This window comes from Thamnophis sirtalis, unplaced genomic scaffold (assembly GCF_051295495.1).
Source record: "Thamnophis sirtalis isolate CommonGarterSnake01/CBP01778 unplaced genomic scaffold, rThaSir2_p1.2 scaffold_6, whole genome shotgun sequence".
Taxonomy (NCBI): Eukaryota; Metazoa; Chordata; class Lepidosauria; order Squamata; family Natricidae; genus Thamnophis; species Thamnophis sirtalis.
In genome coordinates, this window is record NW_028261386.1 from 25,184,689 (window position 1) to 25,198,708 (window position 14,020).

General features: G+C 37.9%; 1 protein-coding gene across 5 annotated transcripts in view; it reads left to right on the plus strand.

Annotated features, from left to right (window-relative positions):
* NCOA1 (nuclear receptor coactivator 1) overlaps window positions 1–14,020 on the plus strand; it is a 285,311-nt gene that overhangs the window by 120,510 nt on the left and 150,781 nt on the right. Inside the window, exon 1 of one of the 5 annotated variants that reach the window (XM_087717447.1) lies at window positions 11,868–11,890. The exons of the other annotated variants lie outside the window; for them this stretch is intronic. The gene's annotated coding sequence lies outside the window, so the exon portion shown is untranslated. Of the gene's footprint in view, window positions 1–11,867; window positions 11,891–14,020 lie in introns of those variants that run through there. 5 annotated transcript variants of the gene reach the window in all.

A 14,020-nucleotide genomic window follows, 5' to 3' on the forward strand; every position in this document is an offset into this window, starting at 1 on the left:
CTACTTCCCAGTGCCAATTATTAGATCAGCAGATGCTGGGGGGAGTATTTATTAGAGCATGTCATGTTAGTAATCCCAAAGTGTAATTAGACTTGCAGATTTCTCCTGCTTCCACACTGCTGATAAGATGGTCCAGATGCTTAGACAGAATATGTGTTTGCCATGGTAGTTGGCATATTAGGCATTTTGCATAGTCATCCTTATCTGCATTGATCAGAAGACGATAACGTAAGATAATCAAAATGTTTGGTTTGGACTTTATATTATTTGCATAGGAGTAAATATTGCCATGTATAAAATTGATATTGTACAATTTACTTTTTCAAAATTCTTTGTAATAATCAGTTGGCATTGACCTTTCATCCCCAATTTGTTTTCTCTTTAAAGTGCTCCTTTAATTGCCATCTACTCAAATGTAATTAAGTTAATAGGAAATTGCATCCTGCAGTCACTTTTGAATTTCAATATTTGGGTTAAAGCCAGCATTTGCATGTGAGATTATATTGCTGTTAGAAAGATTATGACTATTTAATCTCTCTGGCATTTTTCTGAGTATGCTGTAATCGTTAATTTTATTTTTGTGGTCTTGTATAGTTGGTTAATTAATAAATACTTAACTGATTTCTATGACTTATCCATCACTCTTGTTCCAGTGAGTTAAGTGACGTTATATATTTTCTGTGGGGCGGACTTGTTTACTTCTAGGAGAACTGCCATATATCTCAATCCATTCCCCCACTTCCTGTTTTCTCACTTTGTTTGAGAAACCCTTGAGAAAATAACATTCCATGAGCGATTAGAGAAGCAAATATTTATACGAAATATAATTAAATTAGATTAGACAAAGAATCAATATCCAAAATAGAGGATTCCTGGACTTTTGGAATCCCGTGGCGCCCACTTCTTTTCCAAGTGAGACTTCTGTTAAGGACGGTTAAGGAAAGAGGCATTGTTGAACAGGTGAAATTGTTGTTGTGTGTAATCTTGCAAGACTTAGGAGAAGTTAAGAGAGAACTTCTCTCCCTCGTGTGAACAATACTCAAAGCAACATTATTGCTAAATATCTTTCTCCCCTTAATTTTGCATAGACTCTCAAAGCAGACAATAATCCTAGTTCCTGGAATGCCATTTTCATCCCTTCCCCAATTATCATTAATGACTTGACTATGAACATCACGAATGCTATTTTGGGAGGTGGGGTGGAAATTAGTATTTAAGGAGCTAGGATTACTATGTATTTTAAAATTCTATATAAAATTGAGGGGGGAAATTATTTAAGGATAGTGAACCAAATCTGATGAACTTCATGAATATTTAAATTTGGAGCTTTTTTCCACATTCAAAGACTGTGCTCTACTAATTCAGGCTCGTAGCCATGGTACCCAATTGGCACTAAGAATATTTTATACTTTTCTTCCCTAACCTGTGGTCAGATAAAATTTTATCATAGCATAGAAGAAAATGGCAATGTACTTCAAAGGTCATTTATAGAATTTACCAGTTTCAAATTTCTATGATGGGAATAGTAAGGTGTAGTCAGAAAAGTGAGGTTATAGGCCTTTATTTTACTTTTATTTGCCTTTTTATTAAAAGGCAACCCTGCAATCTCAGCTGATTAGACTGACACAACAGTATTATCATACTCTAGGCCAGCTCCTTGTCACTTCAGGGCCATGTATTTAGAGCAGGGGTGTCAAACTCACGTCGTCATGGTGGCGTCATGTGACGTATTGGGACTTTTCCCCCATTTGCTAAACTGGGCATGGGCGGGGCCAGCACGCAATGCATCTGGCCTGCTGCCGCGATTTCACAGCCCTGATTTAGAGGGATGATCTTTTGTTAGAATTTGCTCTCTGCGTTGACACTGCATATTTATTTGTTTGATACATCCACCACAACTATTTCATAAGGTAAAGGTAAATGTTCCCCTCGTACATATGTGCTAGTCGTTCCCGACTCTAGGGGGCAGTGCTCATCTCCGTTTCAAAGTTGAAGAGCCAGTACTGTTCAAAGACATCTCCATGGTCATGTGGCCGGCATGACTAAATGCTGAAGGTGCACAGAAAGCTGTTACCTTCCTACCAAAGGTGGTATTTTTCTACTTGCATTTTTTACTCGTTTTTGAACGGCTAGGTTGGCAGAAGCTGGGACAAATAACAAGAGCACATGCCATTACATGCGCTAGGGATTTGAACCACTGAACTGCTGACCTTTCTGATTGACAAGCTCAGCGTCTTAGTCACTGAGCCACTATTAATGGCATAAAGTCAAGAACTTTTACAGTTATATTATACACTAATAGCAATAGCATTGCAAAATATGATGGTGTTGGATAATGTGCCAGCTCAAGCAGCTGGGATCAGGTGGTAGATATTAATATACAGATTTTAGGTTCCTTGGGTGAATTAATGTATTTTGTTAAATATTTATAAGCAAAAGCAGTTAGGAACTTTGTTTCAAATTAGTCAAGAACATCTTGGGTCAAGTTTACTGGCAAACAAGTGAAGTGTTGAAAGTACGACTTGAATAGCATCACTTAAGATAGAAGAGTTGGAGATAGAGGAGGAATTAAAGGTTTAAAGTCAGTATTTTGTAATAATGTCTTTCATTAAAGAGTGGGAACATTGACAAGTCAACATATTGAAGCTCCTGTGTTTTTTCTTAAAAGAGAAAAGATGCCATATGCAGCCTGTTATACCTCTAATTATCAGGCAAGATGATTGCCAATTAGCAACTGAAATAAAATACTTTTAAAGTATACTTTTAAAACTGTTTTTCCAAAATTGTTGTTGCTTAACCATTTGGAAGGAACATTTAACATGTAAGCATTTCACAGTTTCTAATCTCATTAATGTTTGCATCCACTTTATGAAACTGGTTGTAGCAATTCTCACTTTACAGATGGAGAATTGAGGTTAAGTGATAATGATTTGCTTAAGGCCACTCAGCTAGTATAGATTTTAATTGTGGATAGCTCATCCATGGCTAGTGTTCTCTTTATTGCATTCCACTGGCCTCCATTTTCTCAATTTCTACTAAGAAATTTTGCATAGCAAGACATTTTGACTGTCAACAGCTCTTCAAGATGTTGAGCAAAGATGTTTCCCAGATCAACAAGTTTAGATCTTTTTAATTAGAAATCTTGGGGATTGAATTAGGGATTTTTCTTTTTGATGAATATGTATGCCTTTACTACTGAAGTAGGGACTATTTTTTCCCATTTCTGGCTCCAATCAAATTTAGATTGGTGAAGGTGAATGTGCTCCTGATGTTTGAATGTAGAGAACACCAAGAATCTCCACATTTCAGGAATATCACATCCATAGATGAGGGGTGGGTTGCTGCCGGCATTGCTGCCGGTTCACTTCGTGCGCATGCTGCGCAGAACATGATAAAATGACTAAAAAACAAGCCAGCAATGACAGCGGTGACCAGGGAACTGGTTCAAGGGCGTGGCCAGCCTGCCATCCCTACCGGTTTGGCGACCCAGTCCTAATTTCACTCTCTGTTCATCTGAACTGGTGCAAACTGATAGCAACCCACCTCTGCCATAGACACCTTTGTTGTCTCCTGATTACCAGTCTGGAAAACCAGTTTGTTGCAAAGCTAGTATTTGATATCTTCATTTCAAAGAATGGTTCTATGTAGTATTCTCAGAAAATGAAAAATACTGAGCATTTGTAGCCCAATTATTTATTTTGGAAATATGGTCACTTCTTCAGAAGAAAGGCATATATAAGCTGGGTAATGGATAGCATTCTGAATGGTTAGAAGATGTCTCTGGGAACCACCTCACTGGCTTGCCTGTTGGCAAATGGACCCTTTATGACTGACCATGTCATTTTGTGACTGCTCATTTTCACTACCCAAAGTAATTGATCTTCATATTGAAAATTAATAAACATTTGTTTATGGGGAAACTATGAATATCCTGTTTTTTGAGGTTTTTGTTTGATTATTTCCTCATTCTTTATTGTAAGCAATTACATATTTGCACTCTCTTTGAAGTTGTAAAATAAGTGAATCAAGTCTTTCTCAATCTCATTCTGTCCCTTATCCACAATTTATTAGATTACAAAAACATTGCATATTTGTAGGGCACCATTTGGGGGAAACTGGGAAAAAATTCATACAATCTCCATAGTTAGATAGACCTTATTGCCTTGAAAGTGAATCACTATGGCTTACAGAAGAACTTTTCAAGCTATGGTACCAGAGGTGGGTTCCTATTGATTCGAACCGGTTCGGCTGAGTTGGTAGTAACTTGGCCGGACACGCACCAGAACCAGTGCTATGTTTCTGTTCTGCACATGCGCAGAACAATCTTCATTGAAAAAAATGTAATCTGTTTTCCTTTTCTAATATTGTGCATGTGGACAGACCTTTTTAAGTGCAAATGCTCACGTGCATGGATGTTTTTTGCAAAATGTTTTGCCCACCAAACTGGTAGTAATGCCTGCAGGAACCCACCGCTGTATAGTACTAATTGATGCTAGGGACCTTCTGCATGCAAAATGCCTGCAGAGTAACTAAGATAGAACTCTCTTGCAGCTCCCAAGGTTGAACTATTTCCTATTAAGGTATATGATATATTTTAGCTTTCCAGTTAGAATAATGGGGCAGCTCAGGTGCTTGAGGAAACAGTCTCAATCTGGTAAAATCCTCCAAGGGGCAGGTGGTGCAACTGTTGCACTACCAGTTGGTTGGTCTGCAATTTGTGTTTCGATAATTAGTCTCTAGGAGGACAGTTCTTTTCCTTTTCATGTGAAGATGTGTGGAAAGAAAGTAAGGAATTGAAGAATTTTAGCTATGGAGGAAAAACAGTTGCATTTTGAGGGGAAAGCTTCAAAACACAGAACTGTGTAGCAACACTTTTTTTTCCTAAGCTTTGCCAACAGGTTCAATTTAGAAGATGCAAACTGCTAATCTATGTAATTTTGTACATGATAATATAAGTACTGCAAATGTAAAATAATACAATTTGCATTTAAGAAAGGAACATATTCAACACCTTTTAGTGAGAATTTAACAAACTTTTAACAAGAAGCAGCTTTCCAATTTTCATAAGTCTGGGACTGACTCAGGAATTTAAGTGCCCGAATAAAGCACACAATTTTAATACAAGGAACACTTGATAAGGAAGTGTTTCGGGCACAATTCACACTGTACTTGAAGCTCCTGTGTAAGAGAGCTAACTCATTCACAGTTCAGGTCCATTCCTCTCTCATACTACTTTTACTGGTGTCAGAAATAACAGCTGTAAATTCTTTGTCGCAGAGTGGCATAAAAACCAGTAAAAGTTCCCTAGACTCCTGGGAACACTATCTTTGAAAAGTGATAATCAAAAGAGAATAGTTCGATAGTGCTGCTGCTACCACCACCAACAAAGATCTTTGAAATAGGCTGGCAAAATTAGGAGAGTTTGGTGTCTTGTTCACCATGATAGGTGGCCAGATAAGTTTCTAGTTTACTAACAATAACAGTCCCCAGTTGGAGTGCTGGGTGGCATATAAACTTAATAAATAAATCTGGTTGGAGCAGACTGAAGTTTATTTAGATTGGGAATGCATATCACTTGTTGTTGTTGTTACTTATGAAGTCATGTCCAACCTATCGTGACCCCATTGACAACATTCCTCCAGGCCTTCCTGTCCTCTACCATCCTCTGGAGTCCATTTAAGCTCACGCCTGCTGCTTCAGTGACTCCATCCAGCCACCTCATTCTCTGTCCTCCCCTTCTTCTTTTGCCCTCAGTCTTTCCCAGCATTAGGCTCTTCTCCAGTGTGTCCTTCCTTCTCATTAGATGGCCAAAGTATTTGAGTTTCATCTTCAGGATCTGGCCTTCTAAAGAGCAGTCAGGGTTGATCTCCTCTAGGACTGACTAGTTTGATTGCTTTGCAGTCCAAGGAGTCTTCTCCAGCACCATAATTCAAAGGCCTCAATTCTTTGGTGCTCAGGCTTTCTTATGGTCCAACTTTCACAGCCATACATTGCAACTTGGAGAACCATAGCCTTGACTACACATACTTTTGTTGGCAGGGTGATGTCTCTGCTTTTTAGTATGCTGGCTAGATTTGCCATAGCTTTCTTCCCCAGAAGCAAGCATCTTTTAATCCCCATCTGCAGTGATCTTGGAGCCCAGGAAGATGAAATCTGTCTCAACCTCCATTTCTTTCCCATCGATTTGCCAGTAATTGAGAGAGTCAGATGCCACGATCTTAGTTTTCTTAATGTTGATGATGCATATCACTAAATCAGCTAAATATCTAACAGCTGGACTTGAGCAACTAAACACCTGAAATGTGCTTCATTCTAACCTTGGGTGGGATGATTTTTCTGCCTTTGTGTGGTATGTGATTCCAGCTCACTTGGTTAGTTTAAAATTCAGACTGTTGTGCAAATCCAGAGTGTGAGTTAATTCAATAACCAAGTTAAGTGTATTGTATAAATGCAAGTGTGACATTCTCTTTGTAACGTGAAGCAGAAGTTAGAGTAGATGGATGATGATGCAAATGTGAACTGCAACTATACAGTAACCTAAATGTAAATATTTCATTAATATTGGAGGCAACTAATTGGAGAGCCATCTGTAGTATTAGAAAAGCATCCCATTCCATTTTCTCTACTCTTAAAATTAAAATGAAGAGAGGAAGTCTAATGAAGAAATACAGTTAGCTTCTCTGTATGTGCGAACCCCAGAGCCTGGGAAGGGTCTTTTTTTAGTCATAGTTGCTGTATAGAGCAAGTCAAACACCAACGTGCATGTTTTCCTCCAGTGAATGACCTGTTGCAATCACAAATTCATCCTGAGATAGGAGGTTGTAAGAATTGCAGCAGGAAGCAGTGGTTTTAAGAAGTCACAAGGGAGGAGGAACGTTGAAATATTTAGGTGCTCAAAGTTGGTGTCTCAATATCTTCTTGAGCAACAGATTGGGAACTAGTTTATTCTGCAGCAGAATGAAGGATGATACTGTATATTAAAGTTGAGGCAGCTAGTCAGTGGAGAGGGGCAAATAGCAGTGATCTGCTACTATACTATAGCAGTATATATACTTTTAAAAATGGCTGTCATACCCAGGAGAATAGTTTTGATGTTTCAATTCTAAGTGTTGAAAGAATTTTAAAAAGGCTTCAGAGAGCTAAAATTTCCCATTTATGCATGCATCTCTTGCTCTGTTGTTGCCTCTGGTTAAACAGGTATTGTAATTTTTGAAGCCATCCAAAAACTAGTAGAACCTGTTTATCAGCAGTCACTTTTAAACAGAGGTCCTTTATTCAAAAAGTCTTTGAGTGCAGTTATAGCTCATTCAAAAGACACATTAGGAAGGAAAAAAAAAAGAATAGGGGTGGCAAACCTGTCATTCTCACACTGTTTCTGCTACCCCATCTCCTTTTTTCTAACTTTGGTGATCCCCAAATTATGCTGCTGAAATTTAGTGGCCAAATGTTGAAATTCACCGGCATGATTTTTTTTTTCTATCCAGAATAAGAAATAAGTTAGATAAGTTTGATACATCAATTTTACTTTATATATTCAAAGCACAAAAAACCATAAATGTCAACCCCATATCCATCCTCCATTGGATCATTTTATGTTAGGAGCATATCCCTGCAAACCTCAGAAGCAGTCTATGAATCTATCCTCCCATATCCCCAGCCTCAAAAGACTTTATCTATTCATGCTATAAATGGGGATGGGGAATCACTGCAATTTATATAGCATATCCTACTGCCCCAGAAGAGTACTGTGAGAGGCTTGGAAATGGAGATGGAAGAGTTGTAGTGGGAGTATAAAACCATGGTCCGAGTAGCTTTGCTGTAAAAATCTGAAGAACCACTAGATGGCAGCAAAAGCAATACCCTCAAATTTATGTGTGTGTGTCCTCTAGTGGCAATCAGTATTTATGTCAGAGGTATCAAACTCAATTTCAGTGAGGGCAGTGGTTGACCTCGGGGGGCCGGGCAGGCATGGCCAATTGGGTGTGATTGGCCAGCTTGACGCCACTCCCCAAACTGCTGGCATGTTTCCTCTTTGTATTGGGTAGACCAAGCCAAAGCTATGCTGGTCTGATCTTTCCTCTTCGCGCTGGGTAGACAAGGACGACCCTGCAGGCTGGATCCGACCATATTGTGGGCCACATCTGGCTCGTGGGCCTTGAATTTGACAACCCTGGTTTATATAAACTGGATAAAGTTGGCTTCTCAATGCATGGTAAGCCTAAATATAATGGATTCTTAATACCTCAGAATTCTGGCAAAGGATCATGGACTTCACAGGTAGTCAGATTATACTAGACAGATGATAGAATGGTTTTATGTGCTAATATTATTTTGGTAATTAATACATTATGAACTAAAAAGATCAAAATAAATTCTGAAGTCACATTTCTTCTCAGATCTAAATATTTTCTTATTTTTAAAAAGTGGGTGCAGGAAGGGAAGTTTTCACCAACTGGTATGGCCAAGTTGTTAACATCAATTTTTGAACAACAGTCCTGAATATATGCATGTATTTAACATTACATATCGCTGAATAGGATTCCATATGGCAGTGCTGAATCAGACATAATCATGAGATTCATAGTAATTTTTGGTTAACTTGAAGATATTTCATTTAAATCCATATTATATGGATCTCCAGTATTTGCAAAATTAAATGTTCTGTGATTTCAGAAAAGCTACATGTAACCGCCATGAGTTACAACTGCCAACTTGATATGTGAAAAATCCAGAAGTTGTTGTTCCTACTTCACATCCTTGTTTCTGCTAGGAACATTCTTTCTGCTGTTACATATTATTGTCAGGTCAGGCTAAAGAATTAGTAACAACATTTGGTAGCTCAGTCTATTTGAGTTAGTAAGGCTAAGTCCCTGAGTATATTAATGTTGATGGATGATGCAATTTGAACTGAATCTGTATAGCTAGGTAGAAGACTAGAAAAAGTCTTGTTTATCAGAAATGATGATGTAACTTTTTTTCAGGGCAATTCAATATTAGTGATGCAACCATATCATCTCTGCGCTGATAGGTAATGGGAGAATCATAACTACCAGTCATCTTCTTCTCTAAAATGTATTATGAAAGGTAATATTCCCTTGATTTATAATGTGTATCTCCATCAAAGAAATCAATTCAGGTAGCTAACAACATACTTTTAAAAATACACTAATATAATAGCCCAGTTGGAACATGATTTATAGTAACCAAATACTAAAATGATTATTTAAAAGTAGAGTCTGGGAAAGTTGGTTCAAAAGAAAATGTGTATCAGAATATTTAGGGTCTTAAGAGTATATACTAAGGGAAAGATATCCTTAAAGCTGTATAACTGGAAAAATAAATACAGTTCCACGTCCACCCCCACCCCACCTCACCCCCCAAAAAGTTCAAAAGAATCTTGGTAGGCTTCAACAGTGGACCGTATCCAACAAAATGCTGTTCATTGGGGAGAAATCCAAGATTCTGCACTGAGGTAGGAAAAACCAGATGCTTGGGTACAAGATAAGTGGTAGCTGGTTTGGCAATCTTGCCTGTGAGATAGATCTGGGCATCCTGGTAAACCATTTGTCAAGCATGAAACCAGTAGTGTGTGCTGTCAATGCCAAAAGTTCATCACTGAGGGTTTTTAAAGAAGAGATTGGACAACCATTTGTCTGAAATGGTATAGGGTTTCCTGCCTGAGCAGGGAGTTGGACTAGAAGAGCTCCAAGGTTCTTTCCAACTCTGTTATTCTTCAATCTTGGATTACATTAACAGCTGTATAATGTCAAGATTATCGGAAGTGATAGTTTTACTCTGTGCTGTGCTGGCCAGACCACCCTAGAATACCATCTCCTGTTTTGGTCACCATAATACAAGAAGGATGCTGGGAAATTTATCAAAGATGATGAACTGAGAAACTAAACCCTTTGAAGAATGATTATGGATATGGGGCATGTTTAGTCTAAAGAAGAGAAAGCTAAAGGGAGACATAGAATCATACAGCTGGAAGGGACCTGTAGCAGTCTTTCAGTTCTTGAAGGGAAGGAGAACAACTATTGGATGGAAGCTTTAGACAGAGAAATCTACACTGAAAACAAGGAGGAATTTTCTAACCATGAAAACTATTGAGCAATGGAAGAGCTTGCTTCTAGGAATTGTGGGTGTTCCATCACTGGAGGCTTCTAAGGTTAGATACTTCTTTGTATAATTAAATGTAAATTGGAGATTCAAATAATGTATTTGAGGCTGCTGTGTCCACATCCAAACTAAGTACTATTTTACAAAAAAAAAATAAAATCATAGTGCAGTTTTTAGCAAAGTTCCATTTCTTAGCTAGTCAGTGTATGACTCGAAGCAGTGTGCACATTTGTGCTATTTAATTAGATCATAGATTTCTGATATGTACAAAACAGAAATATAATTGATTCTGTGTTTAACACTATACTTGCCTCCCCAAAGTTATTGCATAAGGATGCATAACTACATTCAGATAATTTTTTGGCTTGGTCAGAGCCAGCTGCTCAGCCTGTCATACTGGCACAAAGAAAGTAACAATTTAACAATTACTGGATGTTGCTGAAAATAGTTTAGCACTGGTCTAGGCTGCCTGTTGCGAATATCAATGGTATCTAAGAAAATCCTGCACAAAAAGAAAAAAATAACTAAAGATGAGAGTGAGCATAAAGGACATTTTTACAGAGAAATAAGAAGCTGCTTTTTCTTATGGCTGGTCATTTGCCCATCTGGTTTGTTTATTCTGTGTTGCAGCAACTTTTCAAAGTCTCAGAATAAGAGAGGACTCTCTTTTTTATCATGGTTCTTATTTTTTAACTATGAGATGCTAAGAAACTATTGCTGGCAAAGCAGTTGCTCTTAATGCTTGTGTGTAGCTCAAAAAGGAAGATGAGAAATTCTTTATCTGGTGACCAATAGAAATAAAACAATCCAGGTTATTCGCCCTTTTGTAATGGTAGAAAAGGAATGCATGAATGCATTATGGATGTATTCTGCTTTTGCAGCAGGAATGGACCGATTGATGCTGTTGGATGTCCTGAATTACAAACTTTATTCATTCAAACCAGCATAAGAAGTATTGGGGGGAATATGAGAGCATTAGTCCAAATCTCCTGGATAGTTCTGGATTACTTAAGGTAGTGTAGGTTTTTAAGTTTTGCTGTTGAATGCCACGTGGTCGTGATAATGCAACCTTCCTGTAGAAACCATCCTTTTCTCCATCAATGCACAATAAAATCCTGTAAAGTACCATATATCACTTTATTAAGAGATTTGATGAATAAAAATAAAATGTCTTCTGTACCCAAAATATTTGCTTGCATCTATGCAATGATATTGCATAGTATTGGATAAACTAAATCTTTGTATACTCCTCACCACGTCTTCATTTGTCATTGTGTGGGTTTAAAATTTTAGCAATGTTTTGTGGGTTATTGCTCACTTTTAAGCAGTATCTTATTGTTATATTGTTGAAAGAAGGAACTACTTATTTTGATCTCCACATTTGTATTAAAAGATCCAGATATACGCTTTTAATTATAGCATTGCCTGACCACCATTAACCAGACATCAGATCAAAATCATAATGCTACCTGAATGTTTAGAGTATAAACTGTGGTTTGTTGCCAAGTGTCAGAATCTTAGTAGACTGACAGTCACATGCCAAGTTAAGCATAAAAAGTCTCTTCCATGTTCCAAAAACAAAATACCAAGCTAATAGGTAGATTGTAAACACTGCCATTTGCTATGATATTTTTCTGGCTTCTAACCACAGCCTGATTTTTCTTTTCAGATGTTATGAACTGAAAACTGGTTGGCATTAAGACTTTAATTAGACTAAACAATTATAGGCTTCCAGACCTTTAGCAGAGACGAAGATAGGGCCTTTCTCATAGTAAGTACCAAGATTATAGAATTCCTTCTTAGGAAATCTCTGCTTTTAAATGTTCCTTACATTTTATTGTAATTTTTAATTTAGGAAAGCTAGTGAATTGCATTCTATTCATTATGATTGTCCAAATTATTTTGTACATCATTGTGAGATACCTACATGTTTTTTTTTTCTAAAAGGACTGCTTTAATCTGTATAATGAAAGACTTAACATATTTACAGTAGATCCCAATAATCAGTACAGGGTTTTTTGAGACATGATCAGAATATGAGTATATACTCTTTACTTCTGTGCATTGTTGCAGGGTACAAAAATACAGATTGAATCTTTATTACTTTTGTTACTTTTGTAGCTGGATGTCTGTAAGAAATATCTGTAAGAAATATCATTGTGAGTAGATGTTATTGAGAAGCTAAAGATATTTTTGTGGCAGTTAAGGAGCAAAATCCATCAGGAAGTTCTTTTGTGCACAGCCTAGATGTCTTTTGAGAATGCTTAATAATCAAATAACACTATTTGAACCACTATTCTTGCTATATTGCGTTACATTTTTCGTCTCCTGCCTCTCTTTCTATTTTGCTGCTTGCTTTTCCACTTGTGGTCTTTACATTGTTCCAGTTCCCCATTTTCTGTGCAAGGAGTGTTGTTAATGTTGTTTTTTAGATCAGAGCATTTTATAGCACAATCCTTTACAACAGGGCTGTCAAACTCCTGGCCCGCGGGCCGGATGCATCAGGCGCTGGCCATGCCCACGCCTGGTTTAGCAAAGGGGGAGAAAGTCCCAATACATCACGTGACGACGCTGTGATGACGTGAGTTTGACACCCTTGCTTTGCAAGAATGATCCTAAAAGCAGCTCCTTTTCTGTATGTAATGGTTTGTGCTTAATATATAATGTCACAGTACTAGTAAAAAAACCAAACTGAACTCAAGGAAAGGTTTATGTGTCGTTTTATGTCTTGGGTCCTTCTCTCTTCAAACTCTCAGTTTTGTACAGTTTTCAGTAAGTTTAACCCTTGATGTTTATCTGCTCCCTGTGGCTTCTGTCTCCCCAGCTTGGCTTAAAGCTAGCTATTTCTTACTTGGCAGAGGCAGGAGCTGAAGGAGAGAGGAGAGGAATGGGGTATTTATCAGGCCCTTTACAACAGAATTGAAACCTCTCAAATCAGAAGGAAGCACACTCATTACTTTGTGAGCAAGTTCCTGTTGGGAATAAACGCGGCGCTTCCCATCGGGGTATCATGGTCAAGCCCTTGCAGAAGTACTACTCCCCATTGCCTCTTAGAATTCAAAGGTTCAACTATTAATAACCATGAATTAGTTTCACTGTTAGCAGCTGTGTCCCTGGTGGATTCCCTGTCCCTACTCAGCTCCTACTGCAGAACGAATGCATTCCCTTTGCATTTCTGAAAATGTAAGACTATCATCATTGGGATCATAACACCTGACACACAGATCTAACAGCCTCTCAATTATCTGGTGAAGTCAGCTTGCTTAGGTCTCAGCTTTCAATAGCAGCAAAATACACTCTAACAATCTGAAGTGTGTTGTGCATGCCAGGTCTCCTCATTTTTTTTCTCACTTTATTTTTCTGCTAAGTGGTTTTGTCAAGTAGAGTGTTAATGGCTGAGCTGTATCATCCTTAGACACCTGGAAGCACCTTAGGTTTCCCCCCCCCCCCAGTCTGTTTAGAGCAGTCTGTTTTTCAAACTTAGCAACTTTAAGATGTGTGGACTTCAACTCCCAGAATTCCCTCAAGAAATTGAGTTAGAGAATCTTTTGCCCATATTGGAACACTGCTTTACCATTATGTTGCAAGGCTGGGCAACTACTAACCTCTTCTTATGAGGAAATCTCACAGTGTGTTCCATTGCTGACATTACCACAAGTAGATTATTTATCCTAAGCTTATGTCCCATTGAATGTGTTGGTGTTTAAAGTTCAACCAGTCTCTTTGTTAGTTTTGTTGCAACAGACAGATATGGCTAGTTCTGTGAAAGGTTTTTAATCCTAATGTTTGAGAGCAAATTCCATGCTTTTGGGTACAGCTTCTGATTAGCCCTATGATTTAAATCTCCTAAGCTATACATGCTGATAGTGGTAACTTTACAAGCTAAGAACCTGGATCCAGA